Here is a 12,758-nt window from a genome sequence, read left to right as displayed (position 1 = left end):
TGGCTGATAGGTAGCTAGAAGGGTTGGTATGTTGGATTGCCAGTTGATGGGCTGTGGGGCCGGATGCTGGGAAGAGTAGACTTGTTAGCTGATTGACTGATTGGCCAATGGACTAATAGGTCAGTTAGAGGGTTGCTGGGTTGGGGTGTGGGGGAGAATGGGCAGTCTAGTTATCACCTTACTGCCTCACAGCTTCAAGTCTATTTTTCATTACCTAGATTGTGATCATGGCTGGACTCTAAATGTTTCTCTTTTACCAGCTGGCTTTCTGTTAGGCTTTGTTAGTTGCAGGGGCCAAAACACTGCAGGAAGAAGGGGCTTCCCCCCCAGGCCTCTGCAGTGATGCATCCGCAGCATTCAGCTTTCTCCAGCTAACTTCCCAGGTAGCCTCCCGAAAGTCCCACTAATGTGGCACCTCCGCATATTCTTCCGCCATCCCGTGGTCTCGCCAGCCGCCCCTTCCTTAACACAGTGGTGATGTCATGAGCCCTGGGTGCATAGAAGTGGACGGTTCTTCAGATTTCTTCCTTCCTTTAAGGCTCTGCCTCAGCCCCAGAGGCAGTGGCTACTCCCCTACCTGCCATTCCTTTGTTTCTTGAGAGTAGGTAAGCCATCTCCCATTATAGTTATAGGTAACCCCGAGCAAGTCATCCCCTGTAATATTAAACCTTTCTTGTTGATATTACTGGGTAGATTCTATCTTCTGATTGGAGAATGAAGAAATGGTTTGACTGGTGAGTTGGTTGACAGGCTAGTTAGTGGGGTGGTAGAAGAACAGGCAGACTGGTTGATGGGTTTTCTGGCTGGTGGGTTGATTGGTAGTGGCTTAGAAGGTTGCTGGGGTGGTGGGATGGCACCATGTAGGGTAATGTGTTGGCTGGTAGTTATTGCATTGGTTGGTGGGGTGATGGCTTGATTGGTAAGTTGGTAGGCTTGAGTACTCAATGGATGAGCTGGAGGGTTGGTGGGCAGTTTAGTGCTTTGTGATGTGGGGTTCGCACCATGTCAGAGGGAAGGACAAGCTGCAGGGAGGCCCCCACAGTGAGCCTCAGTCTCCATTCTGTCCCACCCATCCTGCCTCCCAAACTGGGATCCTCACAGAGGTGCCATAGCTGCTAGAACACGTCTGCAAACAGAACAGAAGCAGCAGCTGAGGAGGAAGCTTCTGGAGAACATGGAAAATGGCCTGAGGGGACACCTCCAAGCACAGGAGCCTGGAAAGGTTAAGGCTGTCCCTTTACCACCCAAGCTCCTATAGGCTATGACAATGCCCCTGAAGGACCACTTGACTACCTGGCACCTGGGGCCTTCCAGAAAAACGGATTAGAATTCACTGTCCTCCAGGATGGATTTGTGCCTCTGCCCCAAGAAATCTCCTGAGATACTGACCCAAACCAGGGATCTCCTGTAGGTGCTGGCACACCCCCCACCTCGGCAGACTGGGACTCTCCCCTGCACGTCCCCGCCCCCCCCGCCCTTCTGCCCATCGGGACCCCCAGCCCCTCCCTCTGCTCAGTCCCCGCCACCCTCACTCCTCAGCACTCCCTCTGCCACACTCTCTCCTCCTCAGCTCCCCCTCTGGCCTGGCCTTGAGCCTGGGCTGGAAGCCAGCAAGGCCATGGTCCCTCCCCACTGCCCCCACTGCTCCCCAGGCGCCCTGCAGGCCCCCACCCTAGTGCCTTGTACGTGGCCTGGCCCACACCACAGCCAGAACCACCAACACATTTCCAAATGGCATCTTCAGCCTCAGAAAAAGAGATTTCAGAAGGAAATTGCTTTCTCCCCTACTCCATCCAGATGGGCTATTTTTTACTTGTCTTTTTCTCCCACTCACAATCTCAGTAGAAAAAAGGGAAATCATGTCTAAAGGTTTTCCCTTGGTTCCCTTCCTGAGGCCTGGAAGAGGGCCATGGCCCCCTCGCTGGGCAGGGGGCAGGGGCAGGCTCCTGGCTTCTAGGCCTGCAGACAGCTCTAGTGAGAGGCTCCCCGAGCCCATAGGCCAGCCCCTGGGAGAAGCAGGACTAGGGCAGCTGGAGGAATTTCGGGCTATGCATGTAAGGAGAGAGAAGGCTGGGAAGAACCTTCTAGAACTTCTCAAATGATACTATTGGTGGCGAACGCTTATTGAGTACTCACTATATGCAGACACTCTGCTGAATTCTTCAATGTAAACTCAATCTTCACAAAACCTCTGGTAACCCACTTATCGCCAATGTGCAGATGGAAACACTGAGGCACACAAGTTCACTTGTTCGAAGGCACGTGACCAGGTAGCAGCTACCTCTCACAGCCTCAGCAATGGCATCAAGGAAGCTGCTTCCGCGTCCTAGACCAGGGGTTACGTGGAATGGGGGGCAGGGAGTGAAAGGGAGCTAAGGGTCCAGGTGAGAATCCCAGACCCAGGCCCTCAGGGAGAATGGGGGTGCCTCTGCCTCTGGCTCTCAGGCCAAAGTCCCCCTCCCTCTTGGTCTCACCCCTCCCCCACCCCAAGAGTGTAGTTGGTTGCTCAAAGCTGCGGTGCTGATGAAGGGAGGATAGAGTTGAAGGTAGAGTGACATGGATACACCTGTGACATGTCACCTGCTCCTCTATCTAGTTCCTGCCTCCCAGGGTCCCCCTAGAGTGTCCCTGCCTCTGGCCCTCTGGGCCAACCACCCCTGCCTCCCTTTTCCTGGCACCAAACTTTAGATGCAGACAGAGGTCACCCCAGCCCCTGCGAGGATAACGGGAAGCCAAGGACAAAAGGGACGGTGACTTCACCCGGGAATAAGGCTATGAAGTCCCAGAGGACTAGATCTGGGCTTCAGAGGGGGGAATGTATCAGGAGGTGGCAGTCTGGTGACCAAAGTATATCTGGGCCAAGCAATTGCTGGGCTGTGGCTGAGCTAATCACATCGACACTTCCAGAGGCCCTGTCGGGAGGGGTGGCAGCGAGGCACCCTCCCCAGCACAGGAGGTGTGTCACTCTCAGCTTCCTCTCTCTGGGACCCTCTATCTCTACATGGCCCCCTCTCTCCAGGCTCATCCAGACCCACCCCCCCCCGACACACATGCACATTCGTCCCTAAGCAATAATCTATGTACATCTTGCTCCCAAAAGATTTTGAAATAGTTTAAAAGAACGCATATAATACCCTAAGATTAAACCTATAAACGGATTATTTCATCAAAGCAAAAGAGTGGCAGAGCCCCATCTTCAGCAGTGTCAGTGGGGAGGCAGGTCCACAGGCAAAAGAAGGAAGCAGGTGACAGAGTCACAGAAGTAGAGGTGAAGCCCCCAGAGACAGCGACCCGGAGAGGTTCTGGAGACCAAGAGGAAGCCTTGGTGCCCAGCAGCTACCCAGAGTCCCGAGCCAGCCCACCAGACTCTGCACGCTGTTGTGATGAATGTCCCTTTTCTGTTAAAAACAATCAAGATGCAGGGAGAAGAAATGTGGAATAACAAGGAGAGATCAAAGGGGCAGTTTCAGTAATCAGAAAAATTCACAAAATTAGCTCTGGGCATGGGGGCAACCAAAGCTGAAAGGAAAACAGTGACAAGATCAGTGCCAATCCCCTGGGGACCTAGGAGATAAATACCCAGCCCTAGAAAACAAGCGGCATCCGCGCGTTTGCATTATTGCTGTCTCCACAGCGCCTGGGATGAGGCCAGGCACACAGTAGGTGGTCCATAAATATATTGAATAAATGAATGAATGAACATCAGTTTCTCAACACAGGCTCAGGTCTTTCCGGCACTTAGGTCTGAGGAAACATATCATCCATGGGCTGCCCTAAATGGACCACGGAGTAATGTCGCAGGGAATTCACTCATGTGTTTACTCATTTATTCATTCATTCACTCATCCATTCATTCACTCATCCATTCACGAGCTCATTCACTTCTTCACTCATTCATGCATTCACCCACGCATTCACTCACCCATTCTTCACTCACCCATTCATGCATTCACTCAGTCACTCATTCACTCATCCATTCATTCATTCATGCCCTCATTTGTTCATTCATCCCACAATATTTATTGAGCCCCTTCCTAGTGAGCACTCCTCTAGGATGAATCAGTGAACAAAATCTTAAAGTTCCTGCCCTCAGGGAGCTTTCATTGTGTGAGCAGGAAACAAAATGTATACAGCGATTGTGGACAACAGAGTAAGCAGGATGCTGGGAGACGATGTGTGCTGGGGGAGGAATTAAAAGTCAGGGGTTGAGGGGTGGGGCTGAGTGGCACCTCAGCAGAGACCAGAAGGAGGTGAGAGAGTGAGCCAGGAGGACGCTTGGGAGAGAAAAGGTGCAGAGGCCCAGGTGGAGCCTGCTGGCATGTGGGGGTCAGGGTGGCTGGCACAGGTGAGCCAGGTGCAGGCCAGGTGGGCTCATGGCCAGAGAGGTCACGGCTGCTGTGCTGAGCACAGGCTGTAGGGCACATAGGAGAGAGTGAGAGACCAGGCAGAGGCCACAGTGGGGCAGAGACCAGGTGGCAGCCAAAGGCGGGAGAGGTCAGATTCCAGAAGTATTGGAGGGTTAGCAGGTAGGGGTTCCTGATGGATCCGGTACAGGGTGTGATGAAAGGAGGACAATAGGACGCCTCAGCTGGCCCTCACGGAGAGAGGGGCATTCGGTGCTCTGCCTTTCTGCACAAGCCAGGGACAGAGCAATTCCTAGCCCCCACCCAAGGGCTCAGCTCAGCAGGCGCCCTGGACCCCAGTCCCAACACAGAGATAAAGTGCCAGCCACCAGCCACCAGCCTGAGAAAGACCCACAGCCTGTCCAAAGGCCACCTGAGAGTTACTGCTTCCATCCCGGCTCCACACTCTGCCAGCACCTCCAGGGCAGGACTGCAGGGCATCCCTCTGTGACCCCAGCACCCCTCAGCACCCACCACACTCACTCACACCTCAGAGGTGGCTCCCTGAACGAGTAATCCCATTCATTCTCTTCCCTCCACACCAAGAAGAGGAGATCTGACCTGCCTAGATTTTAGTAGTTTGTAACATTTTATGGCTTAGAGACTCCACTGAGAATCTGATGGAAGCCAGGGCTGCTCCCTTCCCTGAAAACACATATACACGTACACACACATACCCCATTCATGGCTTTAGTGATTTCAAGGGTTCACACCCCCTGAGAGAGGGTCTCCATGGACCCCAGGCAAGGATACAGGTAAGGGCCCCTCCAGATCTGAGGTTCAGCCCCTGTGGTCCTGAGCAGCCACACGGAAGGCTGGAGAGCCCCGAAGCAGACAGGTGAGATGGGCTGGGTGCTGGCGAAGGGAAGGTGTGCTCCTGAACTCTGGCATCACTTCCTTCATCCAACCGCCTAGAATGGGGGTGGAAAAACACACTGATTAACACCTGATCTAAGGGGAAAATGAAGGCAGGAAAATGAGCACTTGCCATGGGCCCAGATCTGTGCCAGGCACAACCCTCATCTCCTATCCTGACAAACCACTCAGCAATACGGTGGCAAAACCATCATGGCAACTACAGCGCCACCCCGCCACACACACACCCTCAACCCCACCTGATCCTGCTGGAGCCGCCTCCCCAGCTCACTTACTCAGAAAGCCTTCTGGCTCGGACGCTGGCTCTGCCAACGATGGCACGGAGAGCAGGCTGAGGGGCATCTGTGAGGACGCCCTGGGCTAGGCCCGCTTGCCCCCGCCCAGGGTCTTAGAGCGGGTGGGAGGCAGGAAGGGGGGAGCAGGAGGCTGGCAGGCGAGGCGAGGATGAAATATTGATGGTCGTGTCCTGGTAAAGCAGAGAACGCTGCTTGTCCATGAATAAAAGATGGGTCGGAGGAGCAGCCTGGGCAGCAGATTAATTAATCTAAGTGAGTGCTCTGCCTTGTGCCATGGAGGGGAGGGGAGAAGCGGGAGGGGGGAGCGGGGAGGGAGTGGGGCCGGGGTAGCGTGGAGTAAACAGACTCAACTCCCTCGCCGGCCCCAGCCCGAGGACCCAGAGGGGCCAGCAGAAGTCCTCTGTGCCAGGCAGGCAGCTGGTTAAAGCAAGGACACAGCAGAGCAGCAGCGCCAAGCCCAGATGGGCAGGGAGGGGGGGCAGAGGCAGCTGGACTGTCCAGGACCAGCCTGGGCCTCTCTGCCAGGTACTCACCAGGGGCCACGTGGGATGGCCGCTTCCGGGTAGGTGCGGGGTCTCTGAGGGAGCACCTGGGGCTCCTAGGTCCTTTCCTGCTGCCTCAGTTCCTTCCCCAGGGAAACTGAGAACCTGGATTAAAAGAGGGGCAAAGTAGGAAGGAGGCCAGAGGGAGCGGGTCTAAGATTTGGCAGAGCAAGTTGGGCACAGGCTGGGCTTCGCTCTGAGGGACCGCCAGAATCGGAATGGCTTCTGGATTTCAGCTTTCAGCGTAACATGGAAATGTTCACGGAGGGGAGTGGCCCACAGGCTCCCTGAGGTGGAGGTGGAGGTGGAGGTCTCACCAGGAGAGGGCGCTCACGATGTCTGCTTGTATTTGTCTTCCCTGTTATGTGGCTCCAGATAGAGGTGTGGTTCCTAAAGTTTACACCAGGACTTTGGGGGAAGGGTGGCAAGGTCCCACATTATGCTCCTCAACCCAGGTCCCCGCAGGAGGGCTTCAGCTCCAGTATCTAAAGTGTCCTAACGACACCCCCGAGAAGGAGCTCCCCATCCCCCACCCACAGCCAGCTCCGTGGCACCAGGGTGCCCTTTGCTCTGGACTTCATCCTGATCAGCTCTGTGTCTGAGGACAAAGTACTATCCCTAGAACCGTTCCCTGGGCCAGAGCCAGGTCCCACTCCAGGTAGCCTCTGCTGATCCCGGCCACAGCCCAGACAGAACCTGTCCCCAGCAGAACCTTCTTTTCCAGCCTGTCCCAAGGTCAGGAGCAGCTGCAGGAGACTGGTCCCAGGGACCCAACCTTGGCCTCCACCTGCCTCCTCTCCCAAGCCCTCCATGGCCTCCCACTGCCGCTCTGCCCCAGGCTCACAGCATTTCCTGACTGTCCTGCTCGCGGGGCAGTTCATCCTGATCGGCCGGCTGACATCTCCTGTGCTCTGACTCATATTTGTTATTTAACTTTTTTGCACCCTGTATCTCCCATGAGTTCTTAGCTCCTTGAATACCGAGCAAAGTCTTTCTGATCCCTTATAGTACCTCAAAGTCCTGCACAGCCCTGGGCTCACAGGAGGCACATTGCAGATATTAGAATAAATGAACGAACAGCAGTGGTCCAGCCACCTGCCCTCAATCCCGGTCTGATCTTGGTGCCTGGACAGCCCTCACGCTGCCTGCCTTTAAGAAGGGGATATGCTTACAGAGGGCACCTGTCTGCGTCAGCCCAGAACCAGGCCGTGTTTTACAAGCACCTAGCCTTCTCCACAAGCAGGCAGGCATGTCTCTTCCATCAGACAGATGACAATACTGAAGCTCAGCCCTTGGCAAGGTCACCCAGCTGGCAAGTGGCAGGGCCAAGAATGGGCCCCAGTCTGAACCCATGGTCCTTGCTCATGCCTCCTCATGCTGCCGATGAGAAGCAGCAGGAACGCAGGGCCAAGGGGACTTAGCTTTCCTCACGTCCCATGGACGAGGGAAGAAGGGCTCCCGGCTGCCGAGAATGGTCGGAGCTGGACGGTGCTGGAAGGAGCCCCAGTGCTCAAGACTGTCCCGGGACTGCGGGAGGGGTCCCACAGCTAAGAGCAGAGAGGAGGCAGGTGGTGGAGCCCCACCCGCTGAACGATGTCCCCCTAACAAATCTGCTCAGCTGCCAGAGGCTGGCTGCCCTGCTCCAGACACCTCACTGTCACCTGGGCCAGGAGCTGAAGTCAAGGCCAGGGTTGGAGATCCCCATCAGCCCGGAAATAAGCACAGGTTCTCTGAAATCCTGAAAGGAAACGACAACCTGGCAAAAGACTGACCTGGGAGGCACATATATTGTTACACAAACACTCCAGCATTTTACCTGGAATGCAGGAGCACCTCAGGGAGTGAATTTCTAGAGGGGGAAAAAAAAAGGAGCCCTGCTATTTCTGTAGTCACAGTGCCACCTGCTGGCAATACCTGGCATACCAAGTTAGGGGCTGTTCCTAGACAGAACTTGGGACCCCCTGGCATCCATTCATTCATTCACAGAGAGTTATTTAGCACTTACTGTGTGACAGACATTCTTTTAGGGGTTGAATATATAGAAGTGAACAAAAGAGACTAAAACCCCCGCTCTTTTGTGTTTGATTCTAGTGGGGGAAACAAATAATACACAAGGCCAGCAGGTAAAATACACAGCACGCCAGAGAGGTGAGCACTAAGAAAAACAAATCAGGAGGCTGTCTGGGAGTGTCCCGGAGGCTGTGACCTTAGGTAACGTGGTCAGACATGAGTTCTCTGAGTTTTTGACATTTGAGTAAAGTCTGGAAAGAGATGAGGAGAGAGCCGTGTAGATTTCTGGGCAGGAACATTCCACACTATGCTGTGCCTCCTGTGTCTGAGGAACAGAAAAGCCCAGTGAGGATTAAGCGGATGGTGGGAGTGTGGGAGGTGGGACCAGACCCTGTAGGAGCTCCGAGATCACAGCAAGGGGGGTGACCTTGCAAAATGGAGCCTCATCGAAGGGTGCTGAGCTGAGGCATGGCAAACCCAGCTTGGCATTTAAAGGACCTCTTTAGGTCCTATATGGAGTCAAAGGTGGAAACAGGCACGCTAGTTGGGAGGACACTGAAACCTCCAACAGGAGATGGTGGTGGCTTGGCCCAGGGTAGCTAAGAGAGTGACAGAGTCGACAGGGCTTGCTGGCCAACAAGAGAAAGAGGTGCCAACTTTGACTCCAAGGTTCTGGCCTAAACTACAGAAAGAATGATGTTATCCTTCCTGAGATGTGGGATTGGCCAGCTTGATGGGAGGATCTGGGAGCTTCACTTGAGGTGTGGCCTGTCAGAGCTGCCCATTAGATGTCCAGGGGGCAGTTGAATGAATGAATCTTGAGCTCAGGGAAGAGGCCCTGCCTGGAGCTACAACCAGAGTCATCAGCTCTTGGGTGACATTAAAGTCATGAGACTGGATGAGATCCAAGAGGGTAGAAAGAAAAGTGAGGGACCAAAGACTGAGCCCTGTATCCCTGACCTATGAGGTCAGGAAGATGCTGAGGAAAATTCAGGAGGCAGCGAAGGGAGGGAACAGGAAGGCTGGGATCCTGGAGCCCAAGTCAGGAAGGAGGAGGGAGTGAGCAACCGTGTCAAAAGCTGCGGATCCCCACTGGGGCTGAGAAGGGTCTACTGCATTCAGCAAGGCAGAGGGCACTGTGACCTTGAGAAGACCAAGGAGAATTTCGGGGAGAAAAGGAGTAGATGCCGGCAAGACTGAAAGGAAAGAAAGTGGCAACACGTTGAGGCGATTCTTGGGTGGAGTTTTGATGTCAAAGGGAGGGAGAGGCAGGAAGGTCCCTGGAGGAGGAGTTGGGTCAAGAGAGGTTTGGGGTTTTTTTAAGGTGGAAAAAAAGAAGAAACCATTTGAACGCTGGTGGGGATGATTGGGTAGAGAGGGAGAAATCTGCTAAGAAGGGAGGTAGGGGACAAGTGGGGACACTGTCCTCTAGCAGGTGAGAATGTATGAGAGCTGGTTGTTGGTCCCAGCGAGGTACCGCTTCATACCCTAGGAGGCTAGGACCCAAAAGATAATAACGAGTTTCAGTGAGGATGTGGAGAAATTGAAACTCTTCTGCGTCACTGGTGGGAATGTAAACTGGTGTGACTGCTTTAGAAATAGTTTGGCAGTTCCTGAAAAACTTACGTATGTGTGACTATCGTTAAAAATATTGTATCGTATATACGAAAGTTGCCAAGAGAGTTGATTTTAAAAGTTCTCATCAGGCGTTCCCATCATGGCTCAGCAGTAAGGAACCCAACGGTATCCATGAGGACACGGGTTCGATCCCTGTCCTTGCTCAGTGGGTTAAGGATCCAGTGTTGCTGTGAGATGTGCTAAAGGTCACAGACCTGACTCAAATCCCACATTGCTGTGGCTGTGGTGCAGGCTGGCAGCTACAGCTCCGATTTCTAGCCTGGGACCTTCCATGTGCTGTAGATGCAGCCCTAAAAAGACAAAAAAAAAAAAATATTCTCATCATAAGAAAAAATTGCAACAGTATTTGATGATGGATGTTAACTAGACTTATTGAGGTGATCATTTCACAATACATACGAATAATGAATCCTTATGTTGTACACCTGAAACTAACATAATGTTCTATGTCCATTATATCGCAATAAAAAACAGTTTTAACTTAAACATGGAGGTATCAGATGACCCAGCAATTCCACTTCTAGGTGTACCCAAGAGAAATAAAGACATATGGCCACACAAAAATGTATACACGAATGTTCATAGCAACATTGTTCAAAATAGCCCAAAACTAGAAACCCAAATGTCCATCAGCTGATGAGCCGATAAGCACAAAGTGATATATCCATACAGTGGAATATTATTATTATTATTATTATTATTGTCTTTTTAGGGCCACACCGGAGCCATATGGAGGTTCCCAGGCTAGGGGTTGAATCAGAGCGGTACCCATTGGCCTACACCACAGCCACATCAACGGGAGATCTGAGCTGCGTCTGCAACCTACACCGCAGATCACGGCAAAGCCAGATCCTTAACCCACTTATCGAAGCCAGGGATCGAACCTGCATCCTCTTGGATGTTAGTCTGATTCACTTCCTCTGAGCCACTATGGGAACTCCATATAGTGGAATATTACTGATCCATAAAAGAAATGAAGTACTGACACATGCTGCAATATGGACAAACCCTGAAAACATAGTGCTAAGTGAAAAGAGCCAGACATCAAAAGCCACAGATTGTATGGTTCTATGTATTCTATGAAATGTCCAGAGTAGGTGAATTCACAGATGCTAGACTTTTCCATCAAGTAAATGAGCAGTTACGAGGCACTGGGGGGAGGGGGGAGAATGAGGAGCGACTGCTAACAGGCATGGGGTTTCATTGAGGGGAGATGAGAATCTTCTGGAACTAGGTAGTGGTGATGGTTACACAACTCTGTGGCTTTGCTAAAAAAACAAACCAACACTGAATAGCACATTTTAAAGGGTAAACATTGTGCTTTGTGAATTTTTTCTCAATAACAGCTTGTTTTAAAAGATCTGGATGTGCCGAGTAGAGGGGCTGCCTTGGCCCCAGTGAGGAGGCAGAGGACTCGGGCACTGATGCAGGTGGGCAAGTGGGCGCGGTGGCGGGCAACCATGGACGCTCTCCCCTGGTGGCTTGTCCTTCTCACTGAGACGGGAGGTGAGGCTGTCCGCTGAGAGCGAAGTTGGGGGTTTTCAGGCAGAGCAAAGAAAGATGAGAGGAAATGCCTGGACTCTGGACACTGAGTAGGGATGCAGGGCGGCGCTGGGGCCCACGTGAGGGAGGCGTTGGGTGCTGGTGGCCTCCCAGAATGAATTCGGGGGTGTTCCTTCCTCTGCAACTTTTTGGAATAGTTTCAGAAAGATAGGTGTTAACTCTCTTCTGAATACTTGATAGACTTCACCAGTGAGGCCATTCACTCCTGGACTTTTGTTTTCTGAAATTTTGGGGTTTTTTGTTTGTTTGTTTGCTCTGTCTTTTGTCTTTTTAGGGCCACACCTTCGGACTATGGAGGTTCCCAGGCTAGGAGTCTAATGGGAGCTGTAGCCATCGGCCTACACCAGAGCCACAGCAAAGCCAGATCCAAGCCATGTCTGCAACCTACAGAAAAAAAACAGCTCACGGCCATGGTGGATCCTTAACCCACTGAGTGAGGCCAGGGATCGAACATAAAACCTCATGGTTCCAGAGCACCACGACAGGAACTCTGTTTTCTGAAAATTTTTAAACACAGCTTCAGTTTCAGTACTTGTGATTAATCTCTTCATAAATGGTGCTGGAAAAACTGGACAGCTACATGTAAAAGAATGAAATTAGAACACTCTCTAACTCCATACACGAAAATATACTCAAAATGGATTAAACACCTAAATGTAAGACCCATACTATAAAACTCCTAGAGGGAAACCTAGGCAGAACACTCTTTGACATAAATCACAGCAATATCTTTTCGGATCCACCTCCTAGAGCCATGAAAATAAAAACAAAAGTAAATGACTGGGACCTAATTAAACTTAAAAGCTTTTGCACAGCAAAGGAAACCATAAAAACAATGAAAAGACAACCCACAGAATGGGAGAAAATATTTGCAAATGAAGCAATGAACAAGGGATTAATCTCCAAAATATAAAAAAAAACACATGCAGCTCAATATCAAAAAAACAAACAACTCTATCAAAAAATGAGCAATTCGCAGCTGTGGCTCGGATCCCGAGTTCCTGTCTGTGGCTGTGGTGTAGGCCAGCAGCTGTAGCTCCGATTTGACCCCTAGCCTGGGAATTCCCATATGTCGAGGGTGCAGCCCTAAAAAGGAAAGGGGGGGGGGCAGAAGACCTGAATAGACATTTCTCCGAAGAAGATATACAGATGGCTAAAAACACATGAAAAGATGCTCAACATTGCTAATTATTAGAGAAATGCAAATCAAAACCACTATGAGGTGCCTCCTCATGCCAGTCAGAATGGCCATCATTAATAAGTCCACAAATAACAAATGCTGGAGAGGGTGTGGAGAAAAGGGACCCCTCCTGCACTGCTGGTAGGAATGTAAATTGATACAACCACTATGGAAAATAGCATGGCAGTTCCCTAAAAAACTGAAAACAGAACTACCAGATGATCCAGCAATCCCACTCCTGGGCATATGT

The 12,758-nt window shown here is 51.7% G+C and overlaps 1 long non-coding RNA gene across 6 annotated transcripts in view; it reads right to left on the bottom strand.

The window, feature by feature from the left end:
- The window catches only part of LOC102161637, a 66,046-nt gene that overhangs the window by 38,833 nt on the left and 14,455 nt on the right, over positions 1-12,758 (bottom strand). For 2 of the 6 annotated variants that reach the window (XR_002335679.1, XR_002335681.1), the window contains 3 exons: positions 6,109-6,222; positions 5,555-5,802; positions 3,663-5,314 (listed from right to left, as the gene is read on the bottom strand). This is a non-coding gene — a long non-coding RNA (uncharacterized LOC102161637). The other 4 variants (XR_002335682.1, XR_002335678.1, XR_002335680.1 and 1 more) reach the window with 4 other exon arrangements.

The sequence above is a fragment of the Sus scrofa genome, chromosome 9 (genome assembly GCF_000003025.6).
Source record: "Sus scrofa isolate TJ Tabasco breed Duroc chromosome 9, Sscrofa11.1, whole genome shotgun sequence".
In the NCBI taxonomy this organism is placed as follows: domain Eukaryota; kingdom Metazoa; phylum Chordata; class Mammalia; order Artiodactyla; family Suidae; genus Sus; species Sus scrofa.
This window is presented reverse-complemented; position numbering and strand designations above follow the sequence as displayed.